The sequence below is a fragment of the Schistocerca piceifrons genome, chromosome 7, assembly GCF_021461385.2.
Source record: "Schistocerca piceifrons isolate TAMUIC-IGC-003096 chromosome 7, iqSchPice1.1, whole genome shotgun sequence".
NCBI lineage: Eukaryota > Metazoa > Arthropoda > Insecta > Orthoptera > Acrididae > Schistocerca > Schistocerca piceifrons.
Window position 1 is genome coordinate 7,087,990 of NC_060144.1, and position 14,229 is coordinate 7,102,218.

A 14,229-nucleotide genomic window follows, 5' to 3' on the forward strand; every position below is an offset into this window, starting at 1 on the left:
AGCAGTGCGTGCGCGATGGAGGGCGGGCAGCCCTGTCCATAAAGCAGAAGAGGCAGCAGCCGCAGCCGACCATTACACAAGCGGCGCCTGCCTAGAGAACGTGTTGGTGGTAACAGTCCTGTGGGGGCGGCGGGGGGCGGGGCATACTGTCACGGCTACTCCCGCTGCGAGCGGACGTCTTCACACGGCGAAAAGTAATCCGTTTGTTTTTTGCTTTTGCTGTCATATCAGTATTTATAAGTATTCCCATAATGAACCAGAGAGAAAAAAAACTACGTGCCAAGATATTGTTGGGGGAGCTTTTGGTCGGTTTCTGAAATTGAAGACTTGGCTTCGCGTTAATTATATAATTTCCACAAATGTGACCATATGGCCGGAAGCGAGCAAGGAGAGAGCACTCTATCGCCTACACCAATGCGACTGTCGCTCGCTAGATTAAGGGAAGAGTTTTTTATTGCGACCACCGTCCTGCACTGCGGCAGAAAAAATGTTGTTTGTGGGAGAACGGATCGAAGGGCAGCGGAAGGAAGTACTCACGCTCTTCAACCCACCATAGGAGCGGAAAAAAACTCACCGGCTTTCTTTCCAACTTCTTTGTGTGTCGCCATTGTCAGTCCTTGGAATGCGCTGGTTCTTAGTCAATACATTTCTGTCACTAAAGTGTTTAAGTGCAAGCGTTTTCGCGGCATCGAGAAATGGTTATTCGTGACCATATGTTCTCGTTATGCCGGCTGTTAGAACGTTAATGTATTTCTGTGAGCATTCTTTGGTATAACCGTATCTCATTTAGTCATGCAGCATCCAACACCACGTCACACTGTCAAGGCGTGGCAATAAATCAACACACATCAGTCTGCCGGTAAACTCCTGGCGCGCTGCTCCTCTGTCTGTCTCGAAACTAGCAAGTTGCTACGAAAGTAGACGTACTTTATTTAAAAGGTACGAAGTACTGGTCATAATTTATGTTTATTCTCGTAAGGCCTGTGGTATTGGACGATTAAACCTTCATTACCATATGAATTACTGTCAATTAATAAGACGTGTGTATTGTATCTGTGACTTTTGGGCACCTTGTGGCAAGGTCTGCTACCATAACACAAAAAAACAAAACCCTAATTAAGTACAAGTCTCAAAGTTCTGTGAAGGTCTTTGATTGCGAAGATGTAGAGTGATATAAATGTAAATACGTCCAGTTGTAACATTACGAGTCATGATAGCTGTAACGGAACTTGAATAGCGTAAAGTTATCGTTAAAAACGCACGCCGCGCGATTTGTTACGATTTGGTCGGTCATAATAACAGTAACATGCTTTTGAATACAATTAAAATATAACGGCGATACCTGTTTAGTGTTATTGGAAATAATATGTAGTAAATTAATGAGTAAGGTAGCCGATCCTATAAGAAGAGGTAAAATTGGGCATATTAAGGTGTTTTGCTTTATACTGACTAAGCCGATGATACGGCGTCTGTTTTTTCGTTTACTCTTAGAAAAAAAAAGTAAAGAAGTGCTAATTGTGCGTTGTGAAAAATATAGGGGCTAATTTTAAATAGCTACAGTGTATAATCAGACTAACAAATGGACATTCAGTTACGCGAAATAGCGTATAGCGAAGTGTGGTCATTAAACTGAGTACACGTACAGGGCCGTCAATTCCGGGATAAGTCTATTCGCATCTCACGAGGGACGCGGTATTCAGACCTTTTTTAAAAATTATATCGCGGAGAGCGGGCTTCAATTTATAGAAAGGAGAAAAGCTGTATCAGTATCATTGACTGTTGGTGTCAAGCAAACAAAACTGTTCATCAAAGGGTTTCGGTGAATGAGTGGTGAATACGAAATGAAACTGTGAACGAAGTTGTGTTAAATAAAGCAGAAGAGACAAGACAGTTTGGTCGTATCTGTTATTGTTCCATAAACTGTAACATTTCTTCTCGTTGTACGAAACCTTTATAGACAATCGTTATGACAATTTGCTTTGAAGGGATCTCTTTACGACTTAAGTTTTGGGGACCTGGTGAAGAGGGGGTAGTTCGTAGATCCTAACTACTGCAGCTATTCTGGAATCAGGTGCTACCGTGACCGTTGTGTGTTGTCAATGGCTTAAGGTCATCATATCTCATGCTCTAAGATCGACGCGCCTTTCCTCTTGGTATAACGGTGTCTCACCGTAACCACGACAACGCCGACGGCGAAGGAAGATACGGTAGACAGTGGCGCCACAACGTGCGGCTTGATCGAGGAGGATTGCTGCATCGAGTCGAGTGTCATCCGGATTCACGAACCCTAGAGTTGGAAAATATTGTAGCAGCCAGTGAGTCTGTCCAATGAAAGAGGTATTCTTCAATAATCGCTAAAAGTGAGCGATACTACCAGGTATGATTAAGATAACTGTATAATTATAAAAAAAAGGAAGTTGAGACTTGTGATTTTGGTAGATAAATATATATAAATACATAGTGAAAATAAGTGTATGTCTTGATAGTGAATAATCATGTCAAAACGAACGAAAAGAATACATGATAATTTGCAGTTGAGTAGAGTAATGAGTAGAGAGAGAGAGGAAAGTGAAGAGGATATGGATGATGCATCCCATGAGCTCAATTTGGGGCAGGAGGCATGTACAGATAGTAATACAGTTATTGATTTACAGCCGTTAGGAGATTCAAATACAATGATAAGTAAGGTAAGCAGCGTGGGAGAACATACAGATCTTGAGGTTTCGGAAGTAGATCAGCAAGTTGATCCTCAAAATGGAAACATTAATCAAAAAATGTTTGATATGCTGGTATCAATAAATACTCAAATGGGTGTAATGAATGGAAGACTTGGTTCACTAGAAAAAGATAATAAGCAATTAAAAGAGGACAATCATAAGTTAAATGAAAAATTTGAGGCCAAATTTGGTTCATTAGAAGTTAAAATGGATTCTCTGGAAAGCAAACTGAACACCTTTGATTATAAACTGGTAAATACTAAGAAAGAATTAAAGGCGGACTGGGAGACTCAATTAAATGCGAAATTTGGAGAACTAGATGTAGAGTTTTCTAACACCTTAGAAAGGCAATATAATAATTTAATGGGAAAACTTCATGACGTAGAAAAGAAATATGAGGTAGTTTCGAAGAGTTATGATGGCCTGTCCAATAGGATGGTTAAGTGTGAAAGCAGCTGTTTCAGTGCTAGCGCCCAGATAGAAGAGCTTTCGAAACAAATAGTCGAGTTTGAGTCCGATGCTCGGGCCCCCAGACTGTGATGTCTTGAAGAGGGTTCCAGACAGAACAGGCTTATTTTTTTGTGTACCGTGACAGGAGAGGGTATTTGTTTCCGCGAATACGCTCACTCTCAGATTCACTCAACAAGTCAGTACATACATTCTACAATATTTAAGTTGAGTTAATGGGCCTAGACAAAATGTACTTAACTAAATTCCACATTTGTTTATAGGTTGTCTTAGAAACACTTCGCACTAATCACTTCATATTCACTCCACAGTTTTTTCCTTGGCTGAAGCCCTCAGTTCTTCAAGCGACTGTGCAAAGCAGGGAACACAGCCGGGTTCGACGATTGGCATCCTAGGCCAAAACCCTTATCAGGCCACTTGTTTAACCAGTGAGGATTTGGTCCTTTTCTTTTCCTCTTAATTCCACTTTAAATCATCCATCCTCGCTGTTCGGTGAGAGGATATATCGTATTTCAGCGTCGTCATTGTTGCTGATACCAAGAAGGTATCTCATGGAAATCGTCGGTACATTCTTTAATTTTCTTTGTAAGTTAGTATAAGTACATATTTATCCACTGGTGCTTTTATTTAGTCCACTCTGAGTGTAGTCTTGGTATCATTCAGTGTTTTTTGAATCTATATTTTGCTCATTATTGATAATACTTCTTCAGGTCTATGTGAGGGAACAAGCCCTTAATTACATCAGTATCACAATCTGCCAGGAGGTAGCTCCCTTCATGAGGTATTTTCATTACTTTGTATGGACCTGTATATAAATATTGCCATTTCTTATTCAGTCTTTTCCTGGTTGATGCTTTTGGGTGATATCTCAATAAAATTTCTTCCCCTACATCATATGTGACTACTTTCTTCACATTTTTATCAAAACGGGTTTTTCTCAATTGTGCTTGATGCTTCAGGTTTTCGTAGACCTTCTTCACCATACCTTCTTTCTTGGTAATCTTTTGCTCTATCGCAGGTAATTTCTTCATCCATTCTGGCACAATACTTTCACCAAATACTATTTGGTTAGGTGAATAACCTGTCGATAAGTGTGGTAAGTCATTATACACTTTCTAAAATTCATAAATCCGGTCGATCCATTTATAATGTTGTTTGGATATGTACGTCCGTAAAAATCGGTTTAACTCTCGGAAGATTCTCACAACCGGATTTTCACAAGGGTAAAATCTTGAGATTTAAATGTGCTGGATTCCTTGTTCTTTCATAGTGTCTCTCCATACTTTGCTTGTATAATAAGCAGCATTGTCTGTCAAGATCATTATAGGTTTGCTGAGATCAGTTATATAGTTGTTGATAAATTTGCGTAACATGGGTCGAACGTGGAGATTTTTCAAAGGATATAATTTCAAATATTTTGAAAAGAGACCATAGAAAGCCAAAACATATTTGAACCGTCCACGTGTCATGGGACATGGCCCACAGACATCACATGACACCAACATTAAAGGTTGTTGTGGGATGATCGGATGTAATTCTATCTTCCGACAATAGTTTATGGGTTTTGCCTTCTGACATATTTTGCACTTCTTAAGAATATTTGTAGCTAGACGTCCCAAATTTGGATGATAGCAGTATTGTGCTATTTTGGCTGTACATTTAGCGGCACCAAAATGACCCCAATTCAAGTGAGTGTACCATACTAGTGATTCTAAATATTTATTTGGAACACAAACTTTCCAAACATCTTCTTCATCCTTCCTCCGATACAATATTCCGGATTTTAATTGATACTGTTCTTGAGAGTGACTTAGCGTTTTGCTTTCAACAGCATGTCTAATGGCTTTCTACAACTTATCATCTTCTTGCAGTTGTGGAAGACTTCGACATAGCTGTCAAATCTGCCTCTCACAACATTGCCTTGATAAATTCATGACTTTAAAGCCAATAGTCCGTTCTTCACACTCGTCATCATTCTTTCTTTTCGGTAGTCTTGAAAGAGCATCGGCTATGATGTTGTCTTTCCCTCTGATGTATTTGAGCGTAATATCATATTCTTGCAGTAGCAAGGCCCACCGGGTTAAACGTGAATGGAACATCCTTCCTGTTAAAGTGTTAAAATAAAAGATAAAGCTTTGTGGTCGCAGAATACAATGATCTTTCCATATACAAAATAGCGAAACTTTCTAAGGGACCAGACCACAGCCAATACTTCCAATTCAGTAGTACAATACGCACGTTCACAGCTAGAGAGTGTTCTGCTGGCAAACCCAATTATTTTGATGGTACTGATATCTTCTGGATTGTCCATCTGGAAAAGAGTGGCACCCAATCCTGTTTCAGAAGCATCCGCAGCAATATAAAAATCTTGATCAAGTCTCGGATGATGTAACAGTGGAGCATTAGTCAAAGCATTGCGGATGTTATCAAAAGCTTGCGTGCATCCGGAATTCCACATGACATTTTTTCTTAACAGCCGTAACAAATAGTCTTGGCTTCCTAACTGACTGGGTAAAAATCGTCGAAAAAATGAAACTAAGCCGATAAATGACCTTAATTCCGTTCTATTCTTTGGATAAGCACATCTGTTAGTTGCATCCATCTTTTTAGGATTTGGTTTTATCCCTTCAGGAGTAATTATATGTCAAAGAAATTTCAATTGGTTATGAGCAAACTTGGATTTGCTCAAATTTACAGTAACTCCGTATTCCAAAAATTTCGCAAAAACTCTTCTTAATAAGTCCAAATGTTCCTCCCAAGTTTCAGAAGCAATTAGCAAATCATCCACATATAAAGTAACTTCATTCAAAAGCTCTCTACCCAGTACGGTATCTAATGCCGATATGAAAACACCACCGCTTATTTTCAACCCAAATGGCATGACGGTAAACTGGTAACTTCGGCCCAGAAAAACGAATGCAGTATATTTTCGAGATTCTTTCGATATTCTAGTTTGCCAATATGAACTACGCATATCCAAATAAGTTAAGAAGCGGGCACCACAAAACTTTTGTACTAACTCTTCTAGATTCTCCGGTCGCCTTTGTACAGGTATAATGACCTTATTGATCTCTCTGGCATCCAACGCCAATCTGATGTCACCATTGGGTTTAATTACCGCCACAAGAGGGTTACAATATTCGGAATCTGAGGGCTCAGTAATACCCCAGTCTAATATTTTATTGATTTCCTTTCTGACTACTTCTTTCTTTGTCCATGGGATAGAATAGGAAGTACGACAAAAGGGTTTATGTGCATACGTCTTTATATGGTATTCAAAGTCTTTTATTATACCAGGACGTTTACTAAAAATCGACTGATATGCTTTCAACAAGTAGTACAATTCGTCCCTTTGGATAACAGATAAATATTCTGATTCTAACACCTTTTCCTGCAATGACATTTTATCCATTTTCTTCAGAACATTCAATAAGGCAGATATCATACACATTTTCATCATCAATACTGACATATTTTACTATTAGATTCATACACAATTGATTTGGAATTACTCGGTCCTTTCTAAGGGTGGCTGTCAAAACATTACCATTGGAATTAAATATACATTCACCTTTCGCTAAATTAATGATTGCACCGGTCTCACATAAAAAATCCAGACCCCAGATACATGGTACTGTCATTTTAGGAACAACCAGGAATGTACTTTCTATTTGAGCCCCCTGTATTGTAACGTCGACACGTACCTGTTTCACAACTTTTTGCATTTTTGCGCTGAGCGCGCCAGACACGGTACATCCTGTGATAGGAAAAGTGGGCATTTTTACCCCTCGGCTTATCTGTTTTAAACAGTCCAGCGTCATGACACTAACAGTCGCTCCAGTATCACTTGTCCGCAGCTCGTGGTCGTGCGGTAGCGTTCTCGCTTCCCACGCCCGGGTTCCCGGGTTCGATTCTCGGCGGGGTCAGGGATTTTCTCTGCCTCGTCATGACTGGGTGTTGTGTGATGTCCTTAGGTTGGTTAGGTTTAAGTAGTTCTAAGTTCTAGGGGACTGATGACCTCAGATGTTAAGTCCCATGGTGCTCAGAGCCATTTTTTGAAGTATCACTTAATATTTCAACATCAACATTATTTATAATTGTTGGAATTATTGCCTGTAAAATTTGTCCGCATTTATTAGAAACTTCAGGTTTTTCTTCAATTAATTCATTCCTTATATCCTGATCATTATTGTACCTTAATACTCTTAGTTCAAATTGATGCCTGCCTTCCTTCTCCTTTCCAGTCATCCTAGGAAGGCATTTGGTGACTGGTATTAGTTTAATCTATCTCGTTGAGTCATCGGTGGGGGTTCACGAACTTCCACAATCCGTACAGTATGATCCGAGTTATGGAATTCACCCCGTCGCACATTGGAGGCTCCTTCGCCCATTGGTATAACTCCTTGTGCTGGATGAGGACTCGAGGCATTTGTTCCATCCTGCCGATGAACATTATGCTTCGAATTATCTTCCCAAGGTCGAATACAATTGGGTTCATCACTTGGGTACCTGTTACTCTTATTAATATCACTACTATGCACATTCGCGTCACCATATCGAGGTTTACCTCTAGCACAGTAAGTATCTCTTCTATATTTATTATAATCATTGTTTTTATTGCAACAATAGGACGAAGATTGTCCACGCTCCTGTGATGCGGGTTTGACCTGGTTTTCGGTATTATTATTATCATACGTTAAATTATTATTATAATTATTTGTATTACTATGAGTGTGAGTCGACATTTGATTACCACTCATTTGTCTTGCGTCTTCCATAATCATATCTATAGAGTCTATCACCGACAAGAATTGTTCTACATTGTGGTCAGGAACATTTATTAACTTTTCACGTGTATTTATGGGCAACCTTCCCTTCAAAATTCTGATCACTTCCTTGTGAGAAATTGGATCACTCCAAAAACGTGTCTTATTTATGTACATTTCAAAATATTGCCTTAAAGTACTCCTTTTACTGTTAAAATACTCAGGTTGGTAAACCTCTTTTCTTAATTTCTCTTGTTTTCTCGACGACCAGTATTTAGCCAAAAAAAGTTGTTCAAACTCAGCGCAAGTATGGCAACTTTCACTTACTTCGGCGGCCCATAATGCAGCTTCTCCGGTAGTTTTGGATACTATAAATTGAAGTCGGTCGTGTTCTGACCAGCTACGTGGAAATATTCTTTTGAAATTATTGATAAAGATTTTCGGATGCAGGTTGTTAATTCAGTGGAGAATGTTGGGAATTGTCTACTTTTAAAAATGCTGTTCTCCACCTTTAAAGAAGGCAAATATCCTCGCTGACCAAAAGAATCATCATCTTTAGCAACCGAATCATCAACTTCCCAATGCAAATTTTCACCACAACTGTACTTCGTATTCGGTTGTTTTTCGACCTATTCTCCGAACGTTCGTCCTCTGTCAACAAATTTTGTGATGACTTTCGTTCTAACTCCGCCAATTTATGATTGGTTTCCTTTTACCATTTAGGTAACTCATCAACTATCTTGTCTTTTATTTTCTGAATTTCGCTAGTGAAGAGCTTAATTAATTCATCATTTCTACTTAGGTGCTCATTGATATTTTCATTTGGCTGGGATCCAATAGTAGTCTTAACCTTGTCTACAGTTTCATTTCCCTTTATTTCTATCCGTTCAGATAGATCTTCGTCAAGTCTTAATTTGATCTACAAAATACGGTGCTTCACTGCAACAACGACAGCGCCGACGGCGAAGGAAGATACGGTAGACAGTGGCCACAGGTTGTTGTCGTGTTTGTGTCATGTACATGATCACATTTACAACATTCCTTCCCGTGTTTCATTCGTGAAGAGCGCAGGACAGTGGTAACACACTGATGATGATATTCAAGAGTACAGAACGCTCACTGTTTTCAGCTGGCCCCCGTTTTGTAAACATTGCTATATCTGCTATCTTACCGTAAAATGTGACAACTAGCTACAGTAGAGTAGAACAAAACTTCGAGAGTTTGTCTAGCCAATGTTGAACGATTATAATCGTTTGTTTTCTATTGCCTGTAAAAACATTTCAGGAAATCCCGACAATCATTATTACAAATGGGTGTCCATTCCACAGATTTCGCACATTCACCTCGTCAGTGAGGATTTTAGTATACACAAAAGCATCGCCATTGCTTCTGTTTATTAGTTTTAGCACTATACTCACCGCAAAAGAAGGAAATATTATAGAGAGGTATTCTAACGTGAACAAGTAACCTCATTATCCATATACAGAATGTGTATTTAACACACGAATCGATCGTTATTCACTGTTGCCAAGTATGTATGTACAATATCCACTGTGTGTGATATATTTTGCGACCTATGCTATTTGGGCATGTTTCGTGTAATAATTTACTTTCATAGGTGCTGAGTTAAGAGATCCGAATATCCATGCCTCGAGGCGTTATTTAAAAACCTTCTCATTGCTGTAACTGGTCCACAACTGGAGGTCTAACCAGTCGGTCCCGGCGGGATGCTTCCGTTGTGCTCTGTCCGAGGACTTGTGCCGCGGGCAGACGGAGCTAGACTTCTGCGCGCTGTAGCCAGTAGCCGAGCGCTAACTGACTAATGCCTCTGGCAAACAGAGGCAACTGCCAGCTAACGACGTAGCGCCGGGACAGCGGTCAAACAATCCCGTCGCTCATTCCGGTCTTTCCAAACACAATTTCAGTTTTTCCATTTTGCGAACTTTCAACCATTACCTTCTAGGGACTAATGTGGCGTACCCCCGACTGCTGTTGTTCTGAATAGTTCCCTCGAATGATTTGCACGACGATTCACTAGCGTCGCCATTTGTGGACAGAGCTAGAGTGCAGGGTTGTCAGGGCAGGTGAGTCACTGCACGTATGTCAGGCAGCTGCTTGTGATGTAACAACTCTCCGGTGCAGTAGCCGCTTATACTTATGTAGACAAATCACATAAGTCTACTACTGCCGCATTGCCTGTATTCTACAGGAAGTTATTATGTTACCTTCATAGCCGCACTGACAGGTCTTTCATCGGGGCGAGACATAAGTCTCTTGAATAACGAGGGGGAAAAGCTTTGTCGAATGGAACTCACACAATTTTTTTTTTTTTTAGGTCGTAAGTCTTATACTATGCCTTAATCTTCATCTCAAAGTTGCCTTTACTTCCAACGATCTCAGTTATTTGTTGGACGTATTCAAATCTCCTTCTTCCTCCTACAGTTCAGGTGCGAAAATCATGGCATTTTGAAGTGTGAAGTAGATGTAAAAACGGATTTCATACAATTTTTAAAAACTCACATTTACATCTATGAAACTTAATGTAACAGAGAACAAAGGAAACTGTGTTTGTTCATTTAAAATTAAGTTGGCCTTTCTTTGACATACGCAATAACTTTATGCATATTACACATTACGTGGCGATAGGTATTCATACCGTCAGGCACATATAAATCACCGCCTCAATTTCTGATAAGAAATGCTTCAGGTGCCACTACTGGCTACTTCAGTAGATATCCTTAGGTGACATCTGCCCAGAACCTCGCCTAGTGATTTGGTACATATGAAAACAGTTTCGCAAACAATTTTCATAAAACCAAATTCTATTCTATTTTTTCTCCTACGGATCAAAATATTCCTGCCACCCGAGGATGTTCAGTGAATGGAAGCGGTTGCAAAAATGAAAAAGTTTCTTAACAGCAAATGACTTGGTATTTTACGTAAAAGGAGTAGTAAATACACTCCTGGAAACTGAAATAAGAACACCGTGAATTCATTGTCCCAGGAAGTGGAAACTTTATTGACACATTCCTGGGGTCAGATACATCACATGATCACACTGACAGAACCACAGGCACATAGACACAGGCAACAGAGCATGCACAATGTCGGCACTAGTACAGTGTATATCCACCTTTCGCAGCAATGCAGGCTGCTATTCTCCCATGGAGACGATCGTAGAGATGCTGGATGTAGTTCTGTGGAACGGCTTGCCATGCCATTTCCACCTGGCGCCTCAGTTGGACCAGCGTTCGTGCTGGACGTGCACACCGCGTGAGACGACGCTTCATCCAGTCCCAAACATGCTCAATGGGGGACAGATCCGGAGATCTTGCTGGCCAGGGTAATTGACTTACACCTTCTAGAGCACATTGGGTGGCACGGGATACATGCGGACGTGCATTGTCCTGTTGGAACAGCAAGTTCCCTTGCCGGTCTAGGAATGGTAGAACGATGGGTTCGATGACGGTTTGGATGTACCGTGCACTATTCACTGTCCCCTCGACGATCACCAGTGGTGTACGGCCAGTGTAGGAGATCGCTCCCCACGCCATGATGCCGGGTGTTGGCCCTGTGTGCCTCGGTCGTATGCAGTCCTGATTGTGGCGCTCACCTGCACGGCGCCAAACACGCATACGACCATCATTGGCACCAAGGCAGAAGCGACTCTCATCGCTGAAGACGACACGTCTCCATTCGTCCCTCCATTCACGCCTGTCGCGACACCACTGGAGGCGGGCTGCACGATGTTGGGGCGTGAGCGGAAGACGGCCTAACGGTGTGCGGGACCGTAGCCCAGCTTCATGGGGACGGTTGCGAATGGTCCTCGCCGATACCCCAGGAGCAACAGTGTCCCTAATTTGCTGGGAAGTGGCGGTGCGGTCCCCTACGGCACTGCGTAGTATCGTACGGTCTTGGCGTGCATCCGTGCGTCGCTGCGGTCCGGTCCCAGGTCGACGGGCACGTGCACCTTCCGCCGACCACTGGCGACAACATCGATGTACTGTGGAGACCTCACGCCCCACGTGTTGAGCAATTCGGCGGTACGTCCACCCGGCCTCCCGCATGCCCACTATACGCCCTCGCTCAAAGTCCGTCAACTGCACATACGGTTCACGTCCACGCTGTCGCGGCATGCTACCAGTGTTAAAGACTGCGATGGAGCTCCGTATGCCACGGCAAACTGGCTGACACCGACGGCGGCGGTGCACAAATGCTGCGCAGCTAGCGCCATTCGACGGCCAACACCGCGGTTCCTGGTGTGTCCGCTGTGCCGTGCGTGTGATCATTGCTTGTACAGCCCTCTCGCAGTGTCCGGAGCAAGTATGGTGGGTCTGACACACCGGTGTCAACGTGTTCTTTTTTCCATTTCCAGGAGTGTATTTTTTAGTTACGTATAATTTATTTTTATTTGTTTGCACAAAAGAGCGTGCAGTTCCGGTAAGCAGTGAAACTGCCAGGCCACAGTACGGCATCACGCGGCTAGAAGAGCCAAGAGAAAACAAAATCTCCACTGTGTCAGTGGGCTACGCTCTTTTGTTTCGGCTTCTCTGGCGATGCGCTACGGGACTGTGGCGGCGTGCTTTCAGTGTGTAACAGGGCTGTAGCCGTATATTTGCAGCCAAAGGAATAATTAATTACATAACTTCATTCCTCCGATGTGATGAGTAAAAGTTCGTGATTACTCTCCATACCAAAAAACCAGTATTTCTGGTAGTGTCTTTTTTGTACCTTTCTTCACTACATGAAGAATCTCACATTCTATGTCCTGTAGGCTGCTTACTCTCAGCAAATTCTCCGCAAAGGCTAAATTTGTCTTTTGCAGTCTCCAGGCTCTCACATTATTTTCAGAACTTGCCTGAGAAGCTTTATATTAAAGAAGAGGTCATCGTAAGTTTGTTTGTGAGTGAAACGGGGTCTTCTAAGTAACTAAGAGGGTAATAAACTTTTTTAAAAGATATCGTGATCGCCTTTCATATTAAAATTATTTATTTACAATTGGAATTTCGGCATTTTGCTATTTTCACGTGGAAATAGCTGAAATGTTCCACTTAAAAATGGTCAGAGGGCTAAATTTTAGTCTTCAACTTCACAAATTAATAATTTTAGCGGTCGAACTCTACAACGGTCTCTTTTAAAAAGTTTTATATGACTGTGAGCGCCACTCCAGGAAAGATTATCGAAGGTAAAAAAGGTGTTTTGATGCAAACAGATCATTTAACGTTGTGGTGTGCGTACTGTAAGACCTTAGGTACACACACCATCAGATTATTTGACTTGTCGCTCTAACGAAGTAGGCGAGTGTCAGCAATATGTCTCGTGGTCTTATCATGGCGTGTTTATCTTCTGCCGTTAGGTCAAACGATAGAAATGCCACTTGCACGCTTAGAGTAGCAGATTGACGGTGACCAACTTTAAACAGAACTTGATTAATTTTCACACACATTTATTAAAATACTAACAAGCATAAACCTTACGTAACTTGATTCTGGATGCTATTTACAATTGACAATCTGAAGTTCCTTTGGTCTTGGTACTTTACTCTTATTCTCACATATCTCTGATACTTGACAAAGTGTCTATACATTTCTCTTCATGGCTATGTACAGGAATATGATAATCTCATTAGGCGCAGACTGAAACTTGACTATAGACTGGTACAGACAAATGTAGACTGGTACAGACTAATGCCAACAAATTTCAGACTGGTGCAGACAAATGCAGACTGACTAATCGGACGTCTGTACACTCGTTATAATACCTCGCGCGTTCAGGTATCACTGCGCGAGTGTGATCCGCGAGGAGAAAAGGTTCTACGTTAGCAGCAATCTCATTGGCTGCGTTACATATTAATACGCGGATCGGCGGAAGCAGAATTTGGTCCGTCTCTAAGGCAGCGCCATCTCGTAGTGCGGAGACGGACGAGCGCTGCGCCTGCATTGTTGCGGTTAGCAGGGCGCGCTCTAGTGGGAAAGTTGTGTACGTACTGACTACACGGAACTATGTACACAACAAAAGTACACGTTATTTTACTCTCCAATACAGCAACGTAAGCATACTTGTAACGTCGTAGGCTTTTGCGGCAGGAGACAATTTCCATAAGATTCTTGTGGCTTGTCGACCGCATCAAGTCGTAAAATGCACCAACTTGAAGGCAGGTATTGTAAATGGCCAAAACGTTGGTACATTTTACGACATGACACGGTAGACAACCCACAAGAATTTTATGTTCAAAATGTTCAAATGTGTGTGAAAACTTATGGGACTTAACTGCTAAG

The 14,229-nt window shown here is 41.6% G+C and overlaps 1 protein-coding gene across 1 annotated transcript in view; it reads left to right on the top strand.

Moving 5' to 3' along the window:
* LOC124804990 overlaps positions 1–14,229 on the top strand; it is a 358,660-nt gene that overhangs the window by 26,816 nt on the left and 317,615 nt on the right. The gene's annotated exons all lie outside the window — the stretch shown is intronic.